The sequence below is a fragment of the Pistacia vera genome, unplaced genomic scaffold (assembly GCF_008641045.1).
Source record: "Pistacia vera cultivar Batoury unplaced genomic scaffold, PisVer_v2 Contig540, whole genome shotgun sequence".
In the NCBI taxonomy this organism is placed as follows: domain Eukaryota; kingdom Viridiplantae; phylum Streptophyta; class Magnoliopsida; order Sapindales; family Anacardiaceae; genus Pistacia; species Pistacia vera.
Genome location: NW_022196380.1, coordinates 60,807 through 73,882, shown reverse-complemented (window position 1 = coordinate 73,882; position 13,076 = coordinate 60,807).

Here is a 13,076-nt window from a genome sequence, read left to right as displayed (position 1 = left end):
TATTATCCGTAGTTGGATTGGGCTTACTGTAGCAACCTGCCAATCCAATTGGTTTTGGGGCAAAATCTGGTTAACTCTTACGCCTAATTTTCAAGCCCTAAAATTGGAATTTTTTTTTTCGTTTTTTCCATTTTTTTTGGTTTTTCTCATTTTTTCATTCTCTATCGAGCCTTAACCCATATTGTCAATTCTAAAATGGATTTCTTAGTTTCTGCTTTCTTAATCCATTCAGTCACTTGAAGAATTGTTTTAATCGTTAGAGTAGGTTCTTTAGAGCCAATCATATTGTTGTATATTGACTCTATGGATGTAATACTTTCTTTCTAGCTAGTATATTCGTAAAATAATCATGAAAACATATATATGAAAATGCACATATAAACGAGTAATAAAGTATGGGCCCATCTATATATATATATATATATATATATTTACAAAATATACTTAAAATAGTAACTTGACAGTGTAGCTCAATCCTTCCACACCGCGATGTTTTGTGTGACTGCAACTCACCTATTACCTGCAAAAACATTGAAAACAATGGAGTGAGCACTAATTGCTTAGTAAGTAAACTCACTATGCTACCCTTCTCTCTCCGTTGCTTAAATTCCGAATTTTCTTTCCTTACATCACATTTCCCGATTATTCTCTATTCTTTCTCTGTTTTGCTCTCTGTTTTCTAATGTTTACTACTCATGATAATGAGCATGGTATTATGCATATTTATGATGAGTATGCATTTTCTTTTCTATTTTTCTTATTCTGTTTCTTTATTTATTTATTTCTATTCTTTCTTTTCTTGCCGATCGGACTCGGTTGAGGCATGAATTTGGAGCTTTGGCCGTGTGAGTGAATTCTCTAATTTTGGGTACAGTCCTCATCCACATGCACTTTGAACGGACTATACAATTCTTCTTTTTGAATTTTGAGGCCGCTCACTTAAGGCGGCGTATATGTGGGACTATGTCACTCAGGGCTCCCCATCGCAACAATATTCTCTTTTTTTTTTTTTTTTTTTTTTACACTTCTTTAACTAAAAATTTAGATTTGAATATCTTTAATATTCTCATTTCTTTCTATTTTCTTTTTAACATATTTTAGTGATTTTTCATGCTCTTAGGAATATGTATGCATGTAGATGATTTAATGCTTATAATTCTTTCTAAATTCACATGTTTAAATACAATTATGCATTATGGAATGCAAACATGTCATTCTCTACCATCTACAAACTCATCCCAAAGTAATACATAATCATACTCATACATGCACTTCTCTTTGGCATTTCATTAAACAATTCATGTGCACAAGAACACTAATTTGGCACACTTATTTCTCTATTTTAGGCAACCAAAAATTTGGCATAAACTCCTCCATAACTAACACCAAATCTGCCCAAATACACACTTCAAATTTTCACTTCAACTCTTCCAAATCTCAACCAAACATTTATCAAGTATCACATACACCAACCCAACTTCTCATGGATAGGTTCTACTTATTATTCAATACCAAATCCATCAACAATTCTACATATAACACATATTATGCATAAGAAAATTCTCTACACAACATAACTTAAATCTACTTAGGTAGGATTACTATCATTTGATATGAGCAACTTCAACCCTTTAAGAATCTTCTTTGATCAAACTCTCTTCCTCTTAAATCCTATGAGCATAACCATCAAAATCATGCCACCTCACTGCCTTGTCACACTCATCCCCTCACGGGTGCCACGTCACCCTAGGTGCCACCCCACCCGAGGTGCCACATCATTAGGTGAGAAAAAAAAATTCAATTTTTTCTGCTACCTCTCCTCCTGCCACCCATGGGGCTGTTGAATGTGGAAAAGCTGTGGTTTAGTGAGCAGTATCAAAACATTGAAGAAAAGAAATTGAAAGTGTTAGGAATGGTGCTTTGGTGCCTACTGGAGTCTTGAAGGGCCACCATTTCTAATAAGAGTTTATCCAAGTCCGGTTGGTGAAACCTATTATGGAGGGAATTCCGAATTTGAAGAAGGTCAAATTTTTTGGGTGGATAGAGGAGCTGTTTGTGCTGAATCCAAGAGTGCTTTGGAGGGTACCCGTGTTTCTTCTAGGGTAGTGAAAATGGGCAGCTCACAATCTGCCATGGTGTGGATAAGCCGTGAGGTTGTAGGGCCACCTATTGCTATAGAAAATCAGGCCGGAATTATGTGCCATTGGCTAAAGGTGAGTTCAATCCGAGCTAGGAGCTGCTCTGATGGAAAGGGTAGATTTTATGAAAATGTGGCAGCGAGTTTGATGAGATTTCTAAGGATTACCCCCCTCTCCCAAGCAAAGTGGTGGATGGAGTGAAGAATTGAGAAGCCAAATGGTTGTGGTGATCAAAACAGGTGAAAGGGGAGGAAAAAGGAGCTTGGACAAGTGTTCTTGTCTCAAAATGTCTGATATTTCCCTTGAATATGTCAAACCAAATATGAGAAAGGAAGGTGGTAAGTTTAGAATTTCAATCCCTACGAAATTGCAGCTTTAGGATATACAAATGGAGTAATTGTCTAGTCAGGTTTTTTCCTTGGAGGAAATTGCCGTTTTACCAAGTAAAGAGCTATGTGATAAAATTGGAGTCGTTTGGAGCTGTGGGGGTCACTCCATATGGGCATGGGGGCTATTTGCTCAAGTTCCCAGATGAGGTTACTAAAATGGTGTGCTAGAGGGTGGTCCATGGTTCTAGAGGACAACCTTTCTTTTGAAGTTATGGACTCCTAATTTGTCGTTGGCATGAATGGGATTACTAGGGTACCCATATGGGGAAATTCTATGGTATCCCTCTTGTGATGGACCCCCAAGGTTTAAGCCTATAGCAAGTGTAATAGGCACCCCTCTTTTATGGACAATATACCGAGTCGGGCGAAAGGCTTGAGTATGCTAAAGGTGTATTGAGTGGATTTCTTCGCGAGTTTAAGGAGGAATTTGAGCTAGAGATGCCGAGTGGTGAATTGCATTAGTTAAGGTGGAGTATGCATGGAAGCCATTTACATGTGTTTGGTGCAAAACGTTTGGGCATGTCCAAAGAAACTGTCATTGGGCTCCTAAGGAAATAGAACCGTTGTACCCAAAAGCTGACTTCTCCTCATGTGCAAGAATGGAGACAAGTTGCTAGCAAGAAGACTATAGTGTCCCTCGAGAAGTAAGTCAGCAAAGGGTAGAGGGAAAAAAGAAGGTGAGGCCCTAAACCTTGTAGAGTGTGAATCAATTTGTGGTGCTATCTGAAAAGGGTGAGAGAAGATGTTGCCAATGGGGAGGAGGGAAGAGCGGAATGGTATTGAGGAAGGGCTGGAAAGTAAACAAAGTTGGGTTAAGCGATTTTGAGGGAGGAACCTGCAAATGCCAATGAGGATAGAGAGGAGAGAACTCCAATTACCAATGCTGTTTTCTTGAATACATTTGAGGACAGTGCACTGGGAACTAGCTCTCCAATTTATCAACCGTTTGGAACCTGGTACGCTGGATGAAAGGATAATTGGAGAAGGAAGGGAAGTCTTTCTAAGAGTAAAAGGAAGAAACTTGCGAAGAAGGCGAGAACTCCACCGAAGCTACCTCATAACCATGGTTAAATTTGCCGTGTGGAATGTAAGGGGGCTTAATTCCCCCATTAAACAAAAAAGGGTAAGGAATCTTATTAGTAGCAATAATTTAAGTTTATGTGCTATTTTGGAGACTAGTGTAGGGAGAATAATATGGATTTTTGTTAGGAAAATGGTGTTCTGCAATTGGGCAAGGGTTGAGACTATTGTTTTTGTGAAAGGGGGAGAATTTGGGTGGGTTGGGATAAAGATATTTTGCATGTGCAGGTTATCCAAACTTCAGCTCAAACAATCTTTGTAAGGTTAAATTTTGAAAGATAATTCCATCTCTTTTTGTCTATTGTCTATGGATGAATAGTGTGGGGCAAAGGAAGGAGCTATGGAAGGAGCTATCCACCATGCCAATGTTAGCCACCGTGACCATGGGTTATTATGGGCGACTTTATGCGGTTAGATTTGCGGGGGAAAAAAGGGAGGTTCTAATCAATGGAATTCGCAATGTGAAGAGTTTAATGACATGTGTAAGGAAGTTGATATTGATGATCTTAAGGCCATTGGGTCATTCTTCACTTGGAATAACAGAAGAGAGCTCAAAGGAGGATTTGGTGCAAACTTGATAGGGTGATGTGTAATGAGCATTGGAGCAGTAGGTTTCCCAACTCTTTTGCATCATTCCTTACTCCGGGCTATCAGACCTTGTCCAATAGTGGTTGATAGTGGGCTGAACTTTCAAGGTAAGAAATCCCCTTTCAAGTTTTTCAAATTTTGGGCAGAGCATGAGGACTTTTTACCTATGTAGAGAGAGTGTGGAGTGTGGAGGTGGAGGGTAACCCCATGTACAGGCTGGTCTCTAAGCTAAAAGCGTTGAAGGTTGAGCTGAAGAGACTAAATAGAAAGGAGTTCTGGAACATTTTGGAAAGAGTGAAATTTGCAGAGAGATCTAGCCCATGTCCAAGAAAGGCTTGTTGTGGATCCGGTTGATGGTGCCTTTTACAAGAGGAGAAAGTTAAGGTGGAAAGATGGTCAAGCTTTCAAAACCGAAGAATCATTAGCCAGCAAAAGTCTAGGGTTAATGGTTAGGGAAAGGGATGCTAACACTTCTTACTTCTTTAAATCGATTGCTGGATGGAGGAATAGAAATAAGATTGTGTCCTTGGAAATTGGGGAGACTCGGTTACAATGATCAAGATAGAATCAAAGAGAGTTTGTGTCTTTCTACTCAATCTTTTCGAAGATAAGTGTGCGGGTGTTTCCTATGAGGGCATGGGAACTTATCAACCCTGTTATTTTGGAGGAGGAGGCCAACTCCATGATTTGTGAGGTTTCCAAAGAAGAGATTCAAGAGACCATGTTTGAATGAGTAAAGACAAACACCGGGGCTAGATGGTTATGGAGCTTTTTTCTCTAAAAAAGCTTGGGATATTGTAGGTCATGATGTTGTTAAAGCAATCCAAAATTTCTTCAAGTCTGGGAAGATGCTTAGAGAGGTGAATTGTGCCATTATTGCTTTAGTCCCAAAGAATGAAAACCCCCTCATCTTGTAGTAGTTTTGGCTGATCTCATGCCGTAACACCATCTACAAATGCATCTCCAAGATTATGGCCAATAGAGTTAAAAGAGTTTTGCCGCAGTTCCTCAACAAGCCTAAGGTGCCTTCGGGGGGGGGGGGGGGGGGGAGAGGAAAATTGTGGATAATATCCTTTTGAGCCAAACTTCTCCACCACTATGACAGAAGTCGGCCAAAGGGGCTAGATGTGCAATAAAGGTAGACCTTATGAAAGCTTATGATTCTGTAAGATGGGATTTCGTTATTAAAGCTCTAGAGCTTCTTAGTTTCCTTTTAAGTTTATTGGGTGGGTAGAGGAGTGCATCAAACTCCTAAATACTCTGTAGCCATTAATGGGAATTAATCGATTGTTTAGCGATCTAGAGGGCTTAAGCAGGGAACCCTATCTCTTTGTTATTGCGATGGAGGTGCTATCAAGACTCTAAATAAAGCAACAGGAAACCTCTTTTAAGCAACATTGGAGGTGCAAAGAGTTAAACCTACCCACTTTGTTTGCAGATGATTTAATGATCTTTTGCCATGCGGATAAAACTCTCTTGGCATTGTCAAGAGAGCATTGGATCGTTTCACTTTTTGGTGGTTAGAAGCAAACCCCTCAAAAAGCAACATTTTCTTCTTCGGGTGGGTGAGGCGAGCAAACAAGCTCTTTTGCTGATCCTTGGTATCAAGAAGGAAAGCTACCAATGAAGTATTTGGGTGTCCCTCTCATTACCAAAAAGCATTCCCTTGCTGATTGTAAACCTTTGGTGGACAAAATCTTGGCTCGCATTCAATCTTGGCGGAGTAATTCCTCTCCTATACTGGTCGGGTAACTCTCATTAAAGCCATTCTTTTTAGCATTCAAGTTTATTGGTCATCTATTTTCGTGCTCCCTTCAAAGTCCTCATGAAATTGATGCTAAGTTAAGGGCTTTCCTATGGTTCTGGGAGTGACATGAAAACCTCAAAGGCCAAAGTTGCATGGAAAGCTTTGTGTCCCTATTAAAAGCGTTGGGGATTGTGAGAGCTAAGGATTGGAATAAGGCACCATATAAGACCTGTTTGGAATCTAACAGGTACGTAGTGGCTTTGGATGGGCTGAGTGGATCAAAGCAACCTACTTGCAAGGAAGAGCTTTTGGGAGATTCCTATACCTTCGGATGCTTCTTGGGCTTGGAGGAGCATTTTGAAGCTTAGAATGGAAGCTAGAGAGCACATCAAAGTCACATTTGAAATGGTCAAGCAACTTATGTTTGGCAGATAATTGGCACCCAAGAGGCCCTCTCAAGGATAGATAGGTAGCCACATTGTGTATGATTCGGGACTACATCATCTTGCTAAATGTGTGAGATTTTGGATGGGAGAAGATGGAGATGGCCAATGGCTAATTCTTGGGCTTTGATGGACATGAAGGATTCTATCGACTTTGATCCAAAGAGGGCGGGACGTGGTTGTTTGGAAGCCTAATGCATCCGGTAAGTTCTTAATAAAATCGGCTTGGGAGGTTACTCGTGTGCACCAATACCAAGTGGAGTGGCATCACCTTGTTGGTTCCCAAAAGCTATTCCATACACTCCATGATCACGTGGTGGCATATAAGGATCGGCTTCAGACTAGGGACAAACTGTGAGGATGGAATAGCTTCTAGCAATGCGTGTTGTTTTTGTAATCATGGGCAAGAAACGATTGATCATCTCTTTTTTGCTTGTCCTTTCACCCAAAGGATTTGGAACCCAATCCTGGAGCTCTCTTCTCTTGGGTATGTCACCCGACCTTGGAATGTTTATGTTGAGCACATAACTAGTAGGTGGAGGAAGAAAAGCTAAAGTACTCTTTAGGGAAGCTAAGTTTGGGAGCAACCGTTTACTCTTTTGGAGAGAGAGAATAGCTGGATTTTTGGTGGGGAATGCAAGGATGCATATACTCTCTACAACTCCATCAAGAATGTGGTGAGGGAGAGGGCTAGGACCTTAGCAAGATCATTAAGAATACCTACAACAGAAGACTTGTCGGAAATAGGGTCTCCCATGTCTATTTTTAAAACATCCCATGGGAGGTTTATATGGTTTGTATTTATGATGGGTTTTTTGTCGTGTAAGGGGATTGGTATATGACATCCCGGCGGTGATTGTACAAGAAGAGGCTACTTTGACAATTGGAAGACTTGGGGTGTTGATCTAGTGCTTTGTCTTTGTGTCATTAACGGGCCATACCTTGTTAATGTCCATGTTTATGGAATTCTTCTTTATAATGCTTACCATATGGATTTTGTGCTCTGATACTTTTGAACCTACCCAGGGCATGTCCTGTGGTAGGTGGGATTCATTGTATTCTTTAATCTCTGCTTGGTTCCATTCCTTTGACAAGCGGAATGGGAAAAAGAGAGATTAGGATAGGCTTAGATAGTATCATTCCTTTGCTCCTAACCTAGGGCTTGTCCTGAGGTAGGTTGGCCGACTTTTAGGCCTTTCGTACATTTTTCCCCCTTTCTATAAAAGCTTACTTACCCAAAAAAAAAAAAAAAAAAAAAACCAAAAAAAAAAAAAAAAAAATCAACACTTTAAAAATTACTTCTTAGTGCAAGGATCTTACCTAAAGGTGCTTGGGATTGAAAATCCACTAAAAAATACCCAAGATCTATGAATTTTTTTTGAAAAAGAAGTGAAGAAATTGAGAGGATTTGGAGGAGAAGTGGCGTGAAAATGGGTTGAAGAGTGGCTAGGGTTTCACTCTTCAATCCTTGATATAACATTAAATTATATTTAGTTTCCCATTTTGCCCTTGTACTTTCTTTAAAATTTCATCTATATCCCTTAGTCAATTACCATAATGCCCTCATTTTTAATGCATTCTCCATGAAATTCTATCTCTTTTCACTCCCCACAATTTCAACTAATTTTGAGTGAAAAGACCATTTTACCCTTAATGCAAGTTTAAGGTATTTTCTTCACATTTTCCTTAACATAACCTTAGCAAAAATCAACTAAAGGTATAAGAGCATAAATTAAATTACGTACCTCCATGTGGGCGTTACAATGGATCATGTTATTCTATTTATAAAATGCATCGTTTATATTATATAAATCATATTCTATATGTATGTGTTAATATATGCCTTTAGAGTGGTTGAACCATGATGAGGGAATCAAGCAGTGATAAATCTTGATTGTGAGATCCCTATGATCACATTAAGTGGCCATTTTAAAAACGTCTGTAGTCCTAGTATTATCCTGACTTGGTGCACAAATAATACGGTAATGCTATCATATCGTTGAATGACTCTACCGGAAGGTAGTGACAAATCTCGCTTGTCAAGGTTGTTTGATGACAATTTGGTGTGACGCATGGGTGCTTGTTATTCACAAGTTCATCGGACCAACCAATATAGAGGATTCTATATAGATGGTAACCCCAATGTCTATGAAATACATCTTCTAATAGATGGTGGTACATGTGGTTCTTAAACTTGAGATCACTAGAGCGTTATGTGTAAACATTTGTGTAGTTTAATTAGCCTAACATAATTCTTTTTAGGGTTATCAGTATCATGGTTATTGGCTACATTGAGAAGTACACTATGGCTATGATGGATCGACAAAAGATTCATCACTTCTGGGTACAGCAGAAATTATCTTGGTGAGATATTCGGTAAAAGACAACGACCTTAAATTTGTGGCCATAGTAGAATCGAGTTGGTGCTCGGTTGGTCGATTGGCCCGATAATTGAATCTGAATATGTCAAGGTGGCTCATACTTGAAGCTAACATTATTTCTATGCTTCAAACATTGATGAGATAATAGATGATGAAATGATTTGATTGTATGGTAATCATACTGTTGACAGGTAGCAAGTACTCTGAATTTGAATTTGTCGAGTGGCCATGATGACTTTTTTTTGGGTAAGTAAGATTTTATAGAAAGGGGAACGAATGTACAAAAGGCCTAAAAGTCGGCCAACCTATCTCAGGACAAGCCCTAGGTTAGGAGCAAAAGAATGATACTATCTAAGTCTACCCTTAATCTTTTCTTTTTCCCATTCCGCTTGTCAAAGGAATGGAACCAAGTAGAGATTAAAGAATACAATGAATCCCACATATCACAGGACATGCCCTGGGTTAGGTTCAAAAGTATCAGAGCACAAAACCCATATGCATAAGCATTATCAAGAAGAATTCCATAAACATGGACATTAACAAGGTACGGCCATTTAATGACACAAAGACAAAACACTAGATCAACACCCCAAGTCTTCCAATTGTCAAAGTAGCCTCTTCTAGCACAATCACCCACCGGGATGTCATATAACCAAATCCCCTTACAGGACAAAAAAGTCATCACATAAATACAAACCATATAATTACCTCCCATGGGATGTTTTAAAAATAGACATGGGGAGACCCCATTTCTCGGCAAGTCTTCTATTATAGGTATTCTTTATGATCTTGCTAAGGTCCATAGCCCTCTCCCTCACCACATTCTTGATGGAGTTGTAGAGTATATGTGCATCCTTGAATTCCCCACCAAAAATCCGGCTATTCCTCTCTCTCCAAATAGAGTAAACGGTGGCTCCCAAACTTAGCTTCCCTAAAGAGTACTTTAGCTTTTTCTTCCTCCACCTACTAGCTATGTGCTCAACATAAACGTTCCAAGGCCGGGTGACATACCCAAGAGAAGAGAGCTCAAGGATTGGGTTCCAAATCCTTTGGGTGAAAGGACAAGCAAAAAAGAGATGATCGATCGTTTCTTGCCCATGATTACAAAAACAACACGCATTGCTAGAATCTATTCCATACCTCATTAGCTTGTCCCTGGTCTGAAGCCGATCCTTACATGCCATCCACGTGATCATGGAGTGTCGTGGAATTGCTTTTGGGAACCATACAAGGTGATGCCACTCCACTTGGTGTTGGTGCACACGAGTAACCTCCCAAGCCGATTTAATAGAGAACTTACCGGATGCATTAGGCTTCCAAACAACCACGTCCTCGCCCTCCTTTGGATCAAAGTCGATAGAATCCTTCATGTCCATCAAAGCCCACGAATTAGCCGTTGGCCATCTCCACCTTGTCCCATCCCAAATCTCACACACCTTAGCAAGATGATGTAGTCCCGAATCATATACAATGCGGCTGCCATATCTATCCTTGAGAGGGCCTCTTGGGTGCCAATTATCATGCCAAACATAAGTTGCTTGACCATTTCTGATGATGACTTTGATGTGCTCTCTAGCATCCATTCTAAGCTTCAAAATGCTCCTCCAAGCCCAAGAAGCATCCGAAGGTATAGGAATCTCCCAAAAGCTCTTCCTTGCCAGGTAGGTTGCTTTGATCCACTCAGCCCATCCGAAGCCACTATGTTCCTGATTAAGATTCCAAACATATCTCATTATGGCTACCTTATTCCAATCCTTAGCTCTCACAATCCCCAACCCGCCTTCTTCAACAGGGACACAAACCTCTTCCCATGCAACTTTGGCCTTTGAGGTTTTCATGTCACTCCCAAACCATAGGAAAGCCCTTAACTTAGCATCAATTTCATTGAGGATCTTTGAAGGGAGCACGAAAATAGATGACCAATAAACTTGAATGCCAAAAAGAATGGCTTTAATGAGAATTACCTGACCAGCATAGGAGAGGAATTTGCTCCGCCACGATAGAATGCGAGCCAAGATTTTGTCAACCAAAGGTTTGTAATTAGCAGGGGAAAGCTTTTTGGTAATGAGAGGGGCACCCAAATACTTCATTGGTAGCTTTCCTTCTTGATACTCAAGGATCGACAAAAGGGCTTGTTTGCTCGCCTCACCCACCCCGGAGAAGAAAATGTTGCTTTTTGAGGGGTTTGCTTCTAACTCTTTGCACCTCCAATGGTGCTTAAAAGAAGGTTCCTCCGTTGCTCTATTTAGAAGTCCTGATAGCACCTCTATGGCAATCACAAAAAAGATAGGGTCTCTCTGCTTAAGCCCTCTAGAATCGCTAAAGAATCTGGTTAATTCCCCATTAATGGCTACAAAGTATTTAGGAGTTTTGATGCACTCCTCTACCCACCCAATAAACTTAAAAGGAAACCCGAGAAGCTCTAGAGCTTTAATAACGAAATCCCATCTTACAGAATCATAAGCTTTCATAAGGTCTACCTTCATTGCACATCTAGCCCCTTTGGCCGACTTCTTGTCATAGTGGTGGAGAAGTTCTTGGCTCAAAAGGACATTATCCACAATTTTCCTCCCTCCCTCGAAGGCACCTTAGGCTTTGTTGAGGAACTGCGGCAAAACTCTTTTAACTCTATTGGCCATAATCTTGGAGATGCATTTGTAGATGGTGTTACAACATGAGATCGGTCGAAACTCACTACAAGATGAGGGGTTTTCATTCTTTGGGACTAACGCAAAAATGGCACAATTCACCTCTCTAAGCATCTTCCCAGACTTGAAGAAATTTTGGATTGCTTTAACAACATCATGACCTACAATATCCCAAGTCTTCCCCAATTCCAAGGACACAATCTTACTTCTATTTCTCCATCCAACAATCGATTTAAAGAAGTAAGAAGTGTTAGCATCCCCTTCCCGTAACCATTTAACCCTAGAATTTTGCTTGGCCATGATGACTTGCTAGAGGCCAATATTGGTTTGTGTGTAATGAGACGATTAATAGAGTGTTAGTCGCAATGTTACTCACTGCTGATATGATGAGGAGCTTAGGGGTCACACACTTAAAAGGCAATTTAAAGAAGATAACGAGTGAGGGGCTTTTTCATCATTTACTGACGATGGGGTATTTTGCTAAATCTTATAGTGCAATCAAATTTTCTGGAAAGGTTGTTGCTTGGATCCAATCTAGTATTGGATTTAATTTGTAAGATTGATTATTTATTTAAATATATATATTGTCGTATGTGTGCTCTAAATAAATAAAATGTCATTATTTAAATATATATTGGTGTATATATGTTTTAAATATTGAAAAATGATCATTGGATGAATAAAATAATATTGGCTTAATACCCAATTAATTAATTTCTTCGGAAATCAATGTATCTAATTATTTAATTAGATGGGGTATATTAGTAATATATCCTAATTAGGGGAGATTAGGGTTGGCTTATAAAAAAACACTTTTCCCCAAATCTCTCATAACCCTTCCCATTGCTGTCCAAGATAAAGATTGAGAGAAAATTTCTCTTGAAAATTTCTTAACTCTTTTCTTCTTTAGACTACACAAATCACCCTAGCAAATTGATTGTGTGTGGAGTCTTGCCTTTGTGAGGATCTTCCATTAGCTCCCTTCCATCCTTGAAGTGGGAGCTTTTTCAACGATCAATCGGTGGAGCCATCAACATAGGTGAGAAATCGAAACCTTGAATGGGTTTTGTTGTTCTTAAGCATGTAAACAACATTTTATCTCTTATAAGGATTTTGGGCTTTAGGTTTTAATTAGTAAATTTTTGTTTTTCGTTGTGTATTTGTTCGATTAATTCCTAACACTAACCTCATCATGTCTCTACAATAGAAAATTTCATTTACCAAAATGATTTACTTTGGAAAAAAAAAAAATCCCTTTAAACTATCAAGCTTGTAAATATTCTTATTTGGTCTCTGTAGTAATTTGCATTCGCCAAATGCTTGTGCTTTCTGTTGGGGCCAAAAAATGTCATGGACCTTAGCAGGCCCAAATACGAACCACTCACTGTGTGGACCAAAACCATAGCCCAATCCAGGTTGGGCCCACGACAAGATCCACATAATAGGGCAACCCATTATATCAACTAGGTTGTCCATAGAAAAAATCCAATCACTAAGGCCTTGATTCACTTAGGCCTCACCATCAGTTTATTTGGGCCTAGGCCCATTGATCGGAGATCACCTATAAGGCCTAGGGTTTACTTAGACCCTAAGGCCATCTACTTCCTATTTCAATACTATCCAGATTCTCTCAAGAGATCCATCTACATCCTAATTCGTCTA